Genomic DNA, 13,966 nt, shown 5'->3' on the forward strand with positions numbered 1-13,966 from the left:
CGGAGGCAGGCCTTATGGTGATGGCAAGATGCAGAAGCCACCCGCAAGATGCTGGAGAGGAGAGAAGACAAGCCCACGGTTAAACTCGGGACCCTCAGGGCTGTATAGTAAGAACCATAACAGAGGAAAGTGACACAGAGGGAGGCCTAGGAATCCTTCAAGGGAGTTGGCATTTAAACCGGTCTTCGAACACCAAGCATGATTTTAAAAATCTATACAGATTTCCTTTTCCGGTTACATAATTAGTGTGTTCATAATTTTAAAAATTTTAAGCAAATGTGGTAAAATGGGAAGAAAAAAATACTTATCTACTTCCATAACCTGGAGAAAAATCATGGTTAAAATATTGGTGTGTTTTCTTCTGGTCTGCCTTCTTTTTTCCCTTGATTTTGTCCCTACATCTCGAAGGTAGCATTCTGGCAGACGCAGCTGGAGGAAGGAATGGAGAGGCATGTGACAAGGAGGAGACCACAGAATAAGGGCACGGTGTCTCTGAGCTCTCTCTGTGCCCACATTGGGGTTGTCAGAGCCCTGACGAAGGGGGCTCCCTTCCCCCCACCCCTTAGCCCTTAGCTCTCTGATTGGCTAATGGGCCACACCCAGGGCGCAGCCTCAGCCCATTTTCCTGCCTGGCCCCCCAGGGGGTCTGTGTTCTGGGCAGGAACATGAGGCTGTGATTACCCTTCTTCCTGGCACAGTAGACACAGCCTGTTTCTTGGGTGATGGAGTTGAGTTTCCAGCTCCAAAATTGGCCAGGGCCGACCAAATCCCAAACTGATCATCTGGATGTGTGCTGTCCAATGGAGTAGCCACTAGCCGCCGGTAGCTGCCAAACACTTAATATGTGAAGAGTCAAAACTGAGATATACTGTAAGTGTAAAACACACACTGCCTTTCCAAGCATGAAAATCTAATGTAATATATCTTATTCACATTTTTTATATTGACTCCAGGTTGAAGTGATAATATTTGGGGTATGTTGGGTTACATAAGATATATTATTAAAATTGGTTCTCCTTGTGGGGCGCCTGGGTGGCTCAGTCTGTTGAGCATCCGACGTTGCCTCAGGTCACGATGACTTTGCCTCAGGTCATGATCTCACGGCTTGTGGGTTCGAGCCCCGTGTCAGGATCTGTGCTGACCGCTTGCTCAGAGCCAGGAGCCTGCTTCAGATGCTATGTCTCCTCTCTTTGCCCCTCCCCCACTCACGCTCTGTCTCACTCTGTCTCTCAAAAAGAAATAAATGCAAACAAATTTTTTTTTTAAATTAGTTCTACTTGTTCTTTTCGCTTTTTTTCACGTGGATATAAAAACAAGTTAAATTACTTACAAGACACACACTTGTGTCTCACATATTTCTTTCTGTTCAACTATGCTGGTCTAGACTGAACCGTTCTATCTTCCCCACTCTTTTAAAGGAAAGCCCACAAGAAGGTATAGGGAAGGGAGACTCACAGAGGGATTGTGACCCACCCAGACTAGGCCAGAGATGGGGAGCTAAGCCCCACAGGCCTCTCCTGGGGAGAGGGAGTGAGGAGCAGGTATTTTCTCTTTCACCCTCGAATTTCTCTGTTCCTGCGTCTGCCTCCCTAGCATACTGTGAGCTTCCTGAGATAAATAAAACCTTGTTTTATCCACCCTTATATCCTCAGTGCCAGGCACAGTGCCTGCCGTGGAGTAAGTGCCGAATCAATGAATGAGGTGAGGGAGGGGTGTCTTAGTGGGTTGAGCATGTGGCTCAGGTCATGATCTCACAGTTCACGAGTTCGAGCCCTGCCATAGGGCCCTGCTGACAGCTCAGAGCCTGGAGCCTGCTTCGAATTCTGTGTCTCCCTCCCTCTGTGTCTCCTCTCTGCCCCTCCCCGACTCACACACTGTCTCTCTGTCTCTTTCTCTCAAAAATAAACATTAACAATTTTTTAAAAAATGAATGAGGTGAGGGAGAGGATGGGGAGACGATTCAAATAGCAGAAAACTATGCCGACAGGGTGCCGGCCTGCCGGGGTGGCTACAAGCACTCAGAATATTTGGAGATTTTAATCCTCAAATCCTTTAGATTGTAATCTCCAGAGAGCCAGGAGGCCAAACTCGTATCGCGTCTCGGTAGCTGGAAGACAGCTGGGGACAGGCCATGAGGACACCTCGATGTCATTGTGTGCGGCCTCCTGCCTCTTTCCCCCCCTCAGAGAAGATTCTTCCCATTCCTGCAGTCAGCCTGCTGGCTCGGCCGGTCCTCCCCGTGGGCACACACACCTAGGTGAGGGCCCATCAGGCCTTGCCACACTCAGTGCAAGACAGGAAGGGCTGTGAGTACAAGGAGGAAATGTTCAGCTGCTCCTGCCTGGCACAGCTCTGCCCCCACCTCAAGCCAGGGCTCCGCCCTTGCCCAAAATTCATGGGTCAGAGACTCTCAGGAGTGCTCTTCTCACGCACCTCAACTCTCGAGGTGGGGTCCCACTGGCAGGTTCCCACAGCCCCCGCCCTCTTCTGCCTGGCAGCGGGCAAGGTAGGGATGCAGGAGGGTCAGGGAGCGCCTGTGAATGCAGAAAGGACCCCAGAGGGGCTCAGGTGGATGGATGATTAGCACTGCATGTTGGGCCTATAGTAGAACTTAATTAAGCACCAGGGCTCTGGAGCTGGAATGTCTGAGCTCAGATCTCAGATTCTCCACTTGCTGTTTGTGACCTGGAACAAGTTAACTAACCTCTTTAGACCTTCGCATCCTTACCTCTAAAATGGGCACAATACAGGTTCCCTGCCCTTATGGTGGCTCAGAGATTCAATGACTGAGAACAAATCAAGGACCTAAAACTGTGCCTGGCACATGGCAGACATTCAGCGTTAGAAATAGTCTAGGGGCGCCTGGGTGCCTCGGTTAAGTGTCCGACTCTTGGTTTCTGCTCAGGTCATGGTTTCACGGTTCGTGGGATGGAAAACCCCACATCAGGCTCTAAGCTGACGGTGCGAAGCCTGCTTGGGATTTTCTCTTTCTCCTTCTTTCTCTGGTCCTCCCCTCATTTGTTTTTTTCTTGTAGTTTTTATTATGGAAGATTTCAAACATACAAAAGCGTAAAGAATAATATAGCAAACTCCTATGTACTCATTACCCCACTTCAATGATTATCAACTCATGGCCCACTGAGTTTCATCTGCAGGCCTACCCTACCCCGGGGTTCTTTTGAAGCAAATCTCAGATATTACTTCATTTCATCTGTAAATATTTCAGTACATATCTCTAAGAGATAAGGACTTAAAAAATAGTCCTATAGAATTAACAGCAATGTGTTAATATCAAATATCTGTTCGAATTCTCCAATGGTCTCATTTCTAAAGTAATTTGTTTAAATTGGGATCCAGATACAGTCTCTGTAATGCACATGATTGGTGTTGCTTAAGCGTTTTTTAAACTACCATTACCTCCTTTTCTCTTTCCCCCCACCTAGCAATTTATTTGTTGAAGAAACAAGGTCATTTGTCTTGTAGAGTTTCCCACAGCCTGGAGTTTGGTTGCATCTCTATATGTAGAAGCTTGATGTGATTCAGGTTCAACATCTGGGAAGATTACTCCCCGGGTGTGTTCTTCTATCAAGAGAGATACATCGTAAGTAGCTGTGGATAATCAATGCTTGGATCCATTATTTCATTAGGGGTTGCAAAATAGTGATATTCTGTCATTCTTCCTGCATCTGACAGCTGAAACACCTTTACTAACAGAAACCTCCCTCTCCTCACTACATGGTTAACCTGAGTGAACTTTTACGAGCCACACAGGAAAAACATATCAGTGCTTGATTCCTTTCCCTTTATTTACAGTTTTCACAATAATGAGTTACTTTCTTAGCATCTCCAAAGGTGATTAATTTTTTTTAATCATAAACTCATGGATTTAAGTGTATTTGGAGGGTTTCAACCCATTGTCATTATAGCTAGTATATATTTTTAAATTGTTTTCTGGCTTAAGTATATTTAATAAGGGTAATAAAAATATGGGACAACATAGAAGAGCCAAGGGAACTCTGACTTTGAAGTCAAACAGCTCAGGGTGGAATCTTGGCTTCACCATTGACAATCTTGGTGACCTCGGTCAAGTTACTTTATTTCTCTTTCCTTCTGTTTCGTCATGCCCCAAATTGAGAAGTGGTTCACAGTAACTAACATTTATGAAGTGCTTCCCGTCTTGCAAGCATTGTGCTAAGTGCTTCAAAGACACGATGCCATTTCATCTGCAAATGAGCTCAGTGAGGTAGGCGCTATTTTTGTCATCCCCATCTCAGAGACGAGGAAGAAACTGAAGCAGAGTGGTTGAGCAGTTTATCAGGCTTTACACACCTAGAAAGTGGTGGAGCAGGGACTGAACCCCGGGGCAGTCTGGCTCCAAAGCTCACTGTCATCTAGTGGTTATTGTGAAGATGTGAGATGATGATGGTGATCATTCATTATATGCCAGATACTTGGCCTGCCTCCAAAGCCCACGCTCTTAGTTGGTACCCTATTTTCACAGTGCTGGCCTGTATTTGCATAATTAGCGAGAATTATCGGTGGTTGTGGAAGTAGCCACCATTAGAATGAGGGATGGGGTGAGGAGCTGACCAGAAAAAAAGGCAGGCCCTGGCAAGTGGAAGAGCCTGGGCAGGGCTCAGAGTTCAAGCAGAGCTGTCCGGCCCTTGGCCCTTCCCCTCCAAAATGGAGGATGGTCACATGGCTAATCTCCTATTGCAGCTGTGGTCTCTCCCTCCCTGGGCTCCCCTCCCCCGCTGAGATGCAGCTCTCTTCTCTAAGAACGCAGCTCTTCTTGGCGAGTTCTATTTCTACTGTCATTTGGCTCTCATCCTAATTGCCTTGTTAATCAGTAAGGGCAGGAAAGTTCCCTCACTTTCCCAAAGACTTCCCTTGGGTGTTCTTTGAGGACAGGCCAGGACCTCCCAGGGTGGTGGGGAGTGCAGAGATCCTGGGTCAGCTGGGACAGGGGAGCTATTGATAATCACACTAAGAGTAGTGATGTTAGCTATCATTTCCTGAGCACCTGGAGTGTGCCAGGCCGGGGTCAGGCTCTGTGTTATCTCCGTGCATCCTCGCAGTGCCCCAAAGAAGTGGGTCTTGTTATTGTCTCTATTTTGCAGATGAGCAAACCTACGCGGGAGAGGTTAAGGAACTTTGCCCGAGGTCACTCAGCCGGTAGGTGGCAGAGCCAACAATGTAACCCAGACTGCCTGACTCCACATCAGGCATAGGGAGACAGGGAAGCAGGTGAGGCTGGAATTCTCCCAGTAGCAAAGGAGGGGGGCATTCCCGGCAGGAAGAACGGTTTGTACAAAGGTGTGTAGGCGTGGAAGGGTGGTGACTAACTCTGGCCAGGGTGAAGGGTGTGTAAGGAGGAGTGGCAACACGCGGAGCTGGCGTTTGGGGGGTGCTGGGTAGAAGAACCTCAGCTTTCTGGACAAGGCCCCGGAACTTTGCTCTCGGAAGGTTGGGGGGCCAGGGGAGGCATGGAGCAAGAGGGCTGATGCCTAATAATTTGGGTTCATGTGATGATCTGTGGTTTACAAGGAGCTTCCAGAGGTACATTATCAGATGGAAGCTTCATGTCAATCCTGGAAATTAGCCCATTTTTCAGATTAACAAACAGACTCAGAATGGTTATGGTATGTGCTCAGGCCACAAGGCAATTAGCAGCTGGCTCCAAGCCCAGGGCTCTAGCCACTATAAGACATTGCTCCTAAACTCAGTGCATAATGAAAGAAAGAGGCAGAGGCATCCTTCAGCTCCTGAGTCCTCCAGCCCTGCTCCTGCTCAGCCTCGTTGGGGAGTGTGAAATGAAGATCGACTGGGCTGATGCCTAGGTCCCAAGCATTGCTGCTTACTAAGACTACGGCAGTAAGTAATAAGAACCAGTTCACTGAGTTCCAACTATGTGCTAGGTTAGCTAGGTTAGGAGAAATCTAGACAGAGATCAATACCCCCAGGGACTCTGATAACTAATATTCTGACCTGAGGGTCCCCACAAAGGAGTAGGAGGTGCCCCAGATCTGCCTGAAGAGTTAGAAAGGGCCCCAGTGGGAGAGAATTACTGGATTGCTGGCTGAGGCCCTAATTACGCTTTGACCTTGACCAAGGCAGGCCCTGCTGGGATCCTGCTTGGCTGAGTGAGGGGACTGCACCAGAGAAGGAGCTTTTACATCAGAAGTCTTGGGGAACATCTCAAGCTGACTCAGAAGGTTCAGGGAAGGGACTCTGGTTGGGGTATTTTAATGAGCCCCATGAGAAACTCTGAAATAGAAATAACTAGATTATCAAGGTCCCTTCCAAATCCAGTTCAGCAAGTTCAGTACCCCACACGTTTATTGAGCACCCATGATGCCAGGCGATATTCTGCAGGTTTGGGGTACGTTAGCGAACAAAACCGGGTAAGGGTGATGAGGGGTGCCAGTCCGAGGAGAAGTTACACCATTTGGAAGCACGAGCAAGGGCCAGCAGCACTGAGAAGGTGGCTTGAAGGCGGCAAGGTGTAGCTGGGTGGACATCTGGGGGAAGGGCATTCTGAAGACTCAACAGCTAGAGCAAAGGCCTTGCCGCGGAAGCATGCACGACCGGTAGCCAGTATGTCTGGCCCGGGGGGTGGGGGCAAGAGTTGGGGCTGCGTCAGGGAAGAGGGCAGCCATGGTTTGCTGCTCCAACATGCTAAAACATATTCAGCACTGCCTGAGTATATTAATCCTGATCTTGACCCTGAACCTATCCCTGCCCTGACCTCTCCCCCACTGAACTTTAATTTAAGGGACCTACCCATCCCATAAATGCCACAACTGCTAAATCAGAAACAATGTCATGTACCTAGGTACGCGTTTGGTATTTTACCTCCTCAGAACCCTGAGTGTCTTCAACCTCGCCTAGTCTTCTGTCCCACCCGGGTACCTGCCCTTCCTTTCCTGACTCCTTCAAGGGGCCCCAGGTCTTTGTGGCCTGGAGGTAGGGGAGCAGAGTAGCTGGAGAGTTGTGGCCAGTGTCATCCTCATTGTCCCAAGGAAGCAGTGGCTTCAGAGATAGCATCCAGGACAGAAAGGACCCCTGTGAGTAACCTTTCCTGGGAATACACATTTACTGAGCACCAACTCCTAGCTCCAGACTGAGAATCTCCAGGTGAATAAGACTGTCCGGGCCCTCTGGGGGCCCAGCCTGGGGTGGGTAGGAGGGGTGACGCTGGGTAGGGGAGACAAACACACAGAAAACTCCAATTCACATACAGCGGAATCCAGTGGCTGAAAGGGAGGAAAGATGGGCGACCCCCAAGGTTGCAGAGTTCAGTTAGCCATTATCTACCAACCGGGGGACCCTGTGCAAATCTGTTAACTTCTCCTCCCAGGGCTTGGAAAGCATGGAGCTCTATCCAAATTTTTATATCATTTATTTAGTTTTTAAATACTTACTCGTTTTTGAGAGAGAGAGAGAGCGTGAGCATGGGTGGGGCAGAGAGAGAGGGAGACGGAGGATCTAAAGCGGACTCTCGCTGACTGGCGGTCAGCGCAGAGTCCGCCGCGGGGCTCGAACTCACAGACCATGAGATCATGACATGAGCCGAAGTCAGACACTTAACTGACTGAGCCACTCAAGCACCCTGAGCTCTATCCATATCCATATTTTTAAATGCATGCACTTCAGTTTCCTTGCATGTAAATGGAAGTTATAATAATATTGTTGAATGAGGGCACCCAGAGCCAGCCTCCGCCCACTTCCAAGTTCACTCTCCTGTCCTTAGCCTCTGGCCCTCCCCTCAGCAGCACCTGCACATCCCCCTACTGTGGTGTCCAGTGCGCCACCAGGTGATATCTGATGAAAGGAAGATCATACCAGCTATTGGATATGACTTTGACTGCAAAGGGCAGCACACAGCTGATGCAATGGCCACTAAAATGTTCTACAAATATTAAGTTGTGATGGCCACAATGGACTTCATTGCGATGGCCGATCAATGGCTAGGGTAGCCAACTTTAGCAAATAAAAATCCAGGTCACCCAGTTAAATTTGAATATCGGATAAACAACTTTTTTTCTTTAGTCTACGCATGTCCCACACAATATTTGGGACTGCAGGGGAGGCAGAATTTTACCTCTTGCCTCGTAGGGTTGTTTGGCTGGGCCTGAGAATGAAACGGACATAAGACAGATGAGCGGGAGAAAAGCACACACATTTATGTTAAGTTTTACAAGACACAGGAACCCTCATAAGGGAATGAAGACCTGAAGAAATGGTGAAACCACATGCTCTCATACTGGGTTGAACAAAGAGAAGCAAATGTGGAAAAGTGACCAAACCAAAATATCGGAAGCTAAGGACTAACTAAGCTAAGTTGACTAACTTATTTTAACGAGGTCTGTTTGCACAGAAGTCTCTTGGCTTTAGCTCACATTTAGAGAATGTTTCTTTTTTTCCCTGGTACAGGGAGGGCATCTGTCACACAGGAGTTATTGCCTCTTGTTTCCCGGAAGAAAAGGCAGATGAGGCTGCTCTTCTTACATCTGCTGTTTTTCAAGTGCCTTTAGCTCAAAATAATCTTCATGTCAAAGTGGCATCTTTGGGAGTGGCATATTCTGCCATGCTTCAGGACGTATTTATACAAAAATATTATTTGTAGGGGCGCCTGGGTGGCTCAGTCGGTTGAGCGACCAACTTCAGCTCAGGTCATGATCTCACAGTCCATGAGTTCGAGCCTCACGTCGGGCTCTGTGCTGACAGCTCGGATGGAGCCTGGAGCCTGCTTCAGATTCTGTGTCTCCCTCTCTCTCTGCCCCTCCCCTGCTCATGCTCTGTCTCTCTCTGTCTCAAAAATAAATAAAAACATTAAAAATTTTTTTTAAATATATTTAAAAAAATATTACTTGCTTATCTGAAATTTGAATGTAACCGTGCATCCTGGATTTTATCTGGAAACCTTATTGATGACAGTTTATTGGCTGGCGGGGGATGACCGGGATGTGGGGCTAGGAATCAGCTCTGCAGAGGCTGTCTAGAACTGAATCAAATGTGAGGATGTGTGTCAAGACCCCCACTGGGGATGGTTGCTGCATGATGGCCTTATGCCATTCTCTGTCAGCGAATCCCTCAGACTCAGGCCTGCTTGGGGTTCCCAGTCAGTCTCTCTTCCCCCCAGGTCTGGGTGTCCCGTCCTTCTGTCGCCTACCTGGATGCTGCCCTGGGTGAGCTCCCTGGCTCACCGAGGATGTAATGAATGGTAACATTAATACACTTACTGTGCGCTCACTGAGGGCCAGGCGCCATGCTGGGTGCTCTAGGGATGTGAGCTCACAAAGCCCAGCTCTCTTCATTGCACCATGCTATGGCCTGTTCAAAAGACTTGAGCATCCAGGATGGTGAGGGAAGGAGCAGGAGTAGACTTGGAGTATCCCGAAGTGGCCTCCCACTGTGTCCCAGGCACTGTGTTAGAATTCATTGAGCTGTCACAAAAGTCTTGTGAAATTCTGTGGCTCAATCGGTTGTGTCCCACTTCGGCTCAGATCATGATCTCACAGTTTGTGAGTTCGAGCCCCACATCAGGCTGTCTGCTGTCAGCACAGAGCCCACTTCAGATCCTCTGTCTCTTTCTCTCTCTGCCCTTCCCCAGCGTGCGCTCTGTCTCTCAAAAATAAATAAACACTGAAAAATAAATCTTGTGAAGTTCACACTCGAGGACACCCTAAAAGCTAAGTACCTTGCCCACGTTCACAGGGTTTAAGTAGTGGAGCAGGGATTTGAACCCAGGTCTGCCTCACCTCAAAGGCTAAATAATTTTGCCCTCCTTTGTGCGTGTGCATTGTGGAATGACGTGTGTGCATGCTCGTGCATGGTCACTTCTAACCTTCAGAGGAGGGTGTTCCAGTTCTCTACAGGCCTTCCTCTCTTGGGATGGATTCAGGGCCTTAGAGATGGGCGCACTCCAGTGGTGCTCACCCACGGCTGGCCTTCTCGGGGGCTGGTGCCATCTGCCCACTGACCCCCAATCGGCAGCTTCTCTTGGACCTTGCCTTCCATGCTAGTATCTCTAGCAATGGCAGAGAGTTGGTTCCCAGGCTTCTGGGCCTTGGGCAGAGGAGATGGGGGCATGGATGGTGAGAGGGGGCAGGGTTGGCACTGAAGAGGCTGACTCACACCACGGATACCTCCATCTCCAGCTCTCACTCACTCTCCCATGCACGCACTTTCTCTGTAATCCCTGGAACCAAACAGTATTGTAGCTAGGAGACTTTAGGAACCATCTAGTCTTACCTCCTCATTCTATAGTGAGAGGAACGGAAGCCCAGAAGGCAGAAATGAATTGTTAGGATTCCTCATCAAGCTAATGGAGACTGAGAACCCAAGTTGTCTACCTCCTGGTCCAGTGCTCTCCGCTGCTCGTATCCACGCCTGTCTCTTCCAGTGGCATCCATCCTGCCATATTAGGACCAAAAGGAACTTTAGGTTAGGGAAAGGGCTGGGAATGCTACTGAAAGGTGTAAGCATTTCCACTGAAATCAATGGGAAGAAGAGAATGTTCAAGAAACGGTGTTGGGATACCTGGATTATTGTTGGGGGTGGGGGCTGGATAATAAAGATGTAGCCCACACAAGTTCTACATGGATCAAAGATTTAAGTGCAATAAATAAAACCATAGATGTTCCACAAGATTTAAGTGCAATAAATAAAACCACAGATGTTCCACAAGAAAGTGTGGGTGGATCGATTTATAATTTGGGAGTGGGAAGGCTTTTCTAATCAAGATGGAATACCCAGGAGTCATAAAGGAAAATTTGATATATTTGACCACATAATAATTAAAAAAAAAAAACAAACTTCTATATTAGAAGGGCACCTGGGTGGCTCAGTTAGTTGAGTGTCCAACTCTTGATTTCATCTCAGGTCATGATCCCAGGGTCGTGGGATTGGGCTCCATGTCAGTCTCTGCACTGAGCATGGAGCCTGCTTAAGATTCTCTCTCTCTCTCTCTCTCTCTCTCTCTCTCTCTCTGCCCCTCCCCTACTTATGAGTGCTCTCTCTCATAAATAAATAAATACATAAATAAACCTTCTAGGTGCGCCTGGGTGGCTCAGTCGGTTAAGCGTCTGATTCTTGGTTTCAGCTCAGGTCATGATCTCAAAGTTCGTGGGTTCTAGCCCCACATCAGGCTCTCCACTGACAGAGTGGAGCCTGCTTGGGATTCTCTCTCTGCCTCTCTCTCTGCCCCTCCCCTGCTCATGCTGTTTCTGTCTCAAAATAAATAAATACGCTTAAAAATAAATAAATAAATAAATAAATCTTTTATTTGGAAATCCACCATAAAAAAATACTTTTCCAATAACCGAGAAAACATATGACAAAGGGATATTTCCTTAATTTACAAGGAAACTCTGACGAATGAACAAAAAGAAGTCTAATCATCATCATAGCTAATACCCGATCATTTACTATCATTTAAGTACATAGATTATTTCATTTAAATCTCTCAAAGGGAGTAACTCTATGAGATAGGTGCTATTATTATCTCCACTTTATAGATGAGATCCCGAAAGCAGTTTAAAAAATAGTCAAACATCTCCAAGGGCAAAGGAATTAAAAGCAAAAATGAACTATTAGGACCTCATCAAGATAAAAAACTTCTGCCCTGCAAAGGAAACAATCAACAAAACTAAAAGGCAACCGATGGAATGGGAAAAGATATTTGCAAGTGACATATCAGATAGAGGGTTAGTATCCAAAATCTATAAAGAACTTACCAAACTCAACACCCAAAAAACAAAATAATTCAGTGAAGAAATGGGCAGACGACTTTGGAAAAGTGAATAGACACTTTTCTAAAGAAGACATCCAGATGGCCAACAGACACATGAAAAGATGCTCAACATCACTCATCATCATTAGGGAAGTACAAATCAAAGCCACACTGAGATACCACAACAAACCCGTCAGAGCGGCTGAAATGAACAAATCAGGAGACTGTAGACGCTGGCGAGGATGTGGAGAAACGGGAACCCCCTTGCACTGTTGGTGGAAATGCAAACTGGTGCAGCTCCTCTGGAAAACAGTGTGGAGGTTCCTCAAAAAATTAAAAATAGATCTACCCTATGACCCAGCAATAGCACTGCTAGGAATTTACCCAAGGGATACAGGAGTGCTGATGCATAGGGGCACTTGTACCCCAATGTTTATAGCAGCGCTTTCAACAATAGCCAAATTACTGGGCGTTGTATGGAAGCCAACCTGACAATAAATTATATTTAAAATAAATAAATTAAATAATTAATTAATTAAAATGGCAGCCAAATTATGGAAAAAGCCTAAATGTCCATCAATTGATGAATGGACAAAGAAGATGTGGTTTGTATATACCATGGAGTACTGCTTGGCAAGGAGAAAGAATGAAATCATGCCATTTGCAGCAACGTGGATGGAACTAGAAGGTATTATGCTGAGTGAAATAAGTCAGTCAGAGAAGGACAGATATCATATGTTTTCACTCATATGTGGATCTTGAGAAACTTAACAGAAGACCATGGAGGAAGGGAAGGGGGAAAAATAGTTACAAACAGAGAGGAAGGGAGGCAAACCACAAGAGACTCTTAAATACAGAGAACACACTGAGGGTGGATGGGGGGGGGGCGTGGAGGAGAGGGAAAATGGGTGATGAGCATTGAGGAGGGCACTTGTTGGGATGAGCATTGGGTGTTGTATCTAAGCCAATGTGACAGTAAATTATATTAAAATACATAAAAAGATACATAGATGATAGATAGTCAAAGCAAATTTCCCTACTACAGGTTCCTAGAAGCCAATGAAAAATAAACACAGCCATTGCATAATGCACAACATCCATAATATTTTCGCAAATTACATAGAGAGAAAGATGAGCCTGAGTATTTTCTTCTATGTGGGGCTTGGGAAGTGATCTTTTATTTGCCTTGAGTTTACCCATCATGTGAGCAATGGTTTGGAAGAAAATTATACATGATCAGATATGTTTGTTGAATGAATTCACAAGTATACATACTCACATGAAGTTTTATGTTTTTACTAATTCTTTTGTTGCTCTTTTTTTAAGTGGGCCTAACCAGCTCAACTTTCCTAAAAGTATAAAGAATATGGACTCTATATTTGGTTCATCATTAAATGCTTTCTTCAGGAAAAAAACAAAAAGAGAGTCAAACAATATAGACAAGCAGTTTACAGAAAAAGGTGTATCAAAATCAATAAGAATATAGGTATACTTAATATAAATAAAGCCAATAAACATTTTGAAGGATGCTTGGTGTCACTCATAAGTGAAGAAATACAAAGTCAAGCGAGAATTTAGATGCCACTTTTGCTCTGCTTGGCAACATTTGTCAGTACTCAAGCTCTGATGGGGTGGGGAAGCGTCCTAGTCCGTAACCGTTCCTCTACATAGTCTGAGCTCTATCTTTGTATCAGTTCATGGCAGCAGAAAACTGTACAATTGAACTATGTTAGCATACCAGGAAAAAAAATGATCTCTCCTGGAAACCTGATATGTTTTATTTTACGAGATAATGGTAAATTTATGAGCCTTTCTGTTTCTCTCTTTGCCTTGGCTACTGGGAAGCTCAGCGCCATATTTTATGGCCCATTACAGCAACAACATAACTAGGGTGGTTGACATCTGACTTCTTAACCCCAGCAGGCTCCAGCCTCCGAGCGGTCAGCACAGAGCCAGACGCAGGGCTCAAACTCACAAACTTCGAGATCATGACCTGAGCCAAAGTCAGACGCTGAACCAACTGAGCCATCCAGGCACCCCTGTGCCCAGGTGATTCTGACACTCTATTGTCAGCTCTTTAGAACTGTATTTATCTTTGAGACCCTGATGGCCCACTCTGAGCCAGGTATATGGTAGGTGCTCGATAAATGTATTTCTTAATTGAAAGGAACATGAGGGCTGCGAGGAAAGAGACCACTTTTGCACGGAACAAAGTCTGGCAGGTAGCAG

This window comes from Prionailurus bengalensis, chromosome B4 (assembly GCF_016509475.1).
Source record: "Prionailurus bengalensis isolate Pbe53 chromosome B4, Fcat_Pben_1.1_paternal_pri, whole genome shotgun sequence".
In the NCBI taxonomy this organism is placed as follows: domain Eukaryota; kingdom Metazoa; phylum Chordata; class Mammalia; order Carnivora; family Felidae; genus Prionailurus; species Prionailurus bengalensis.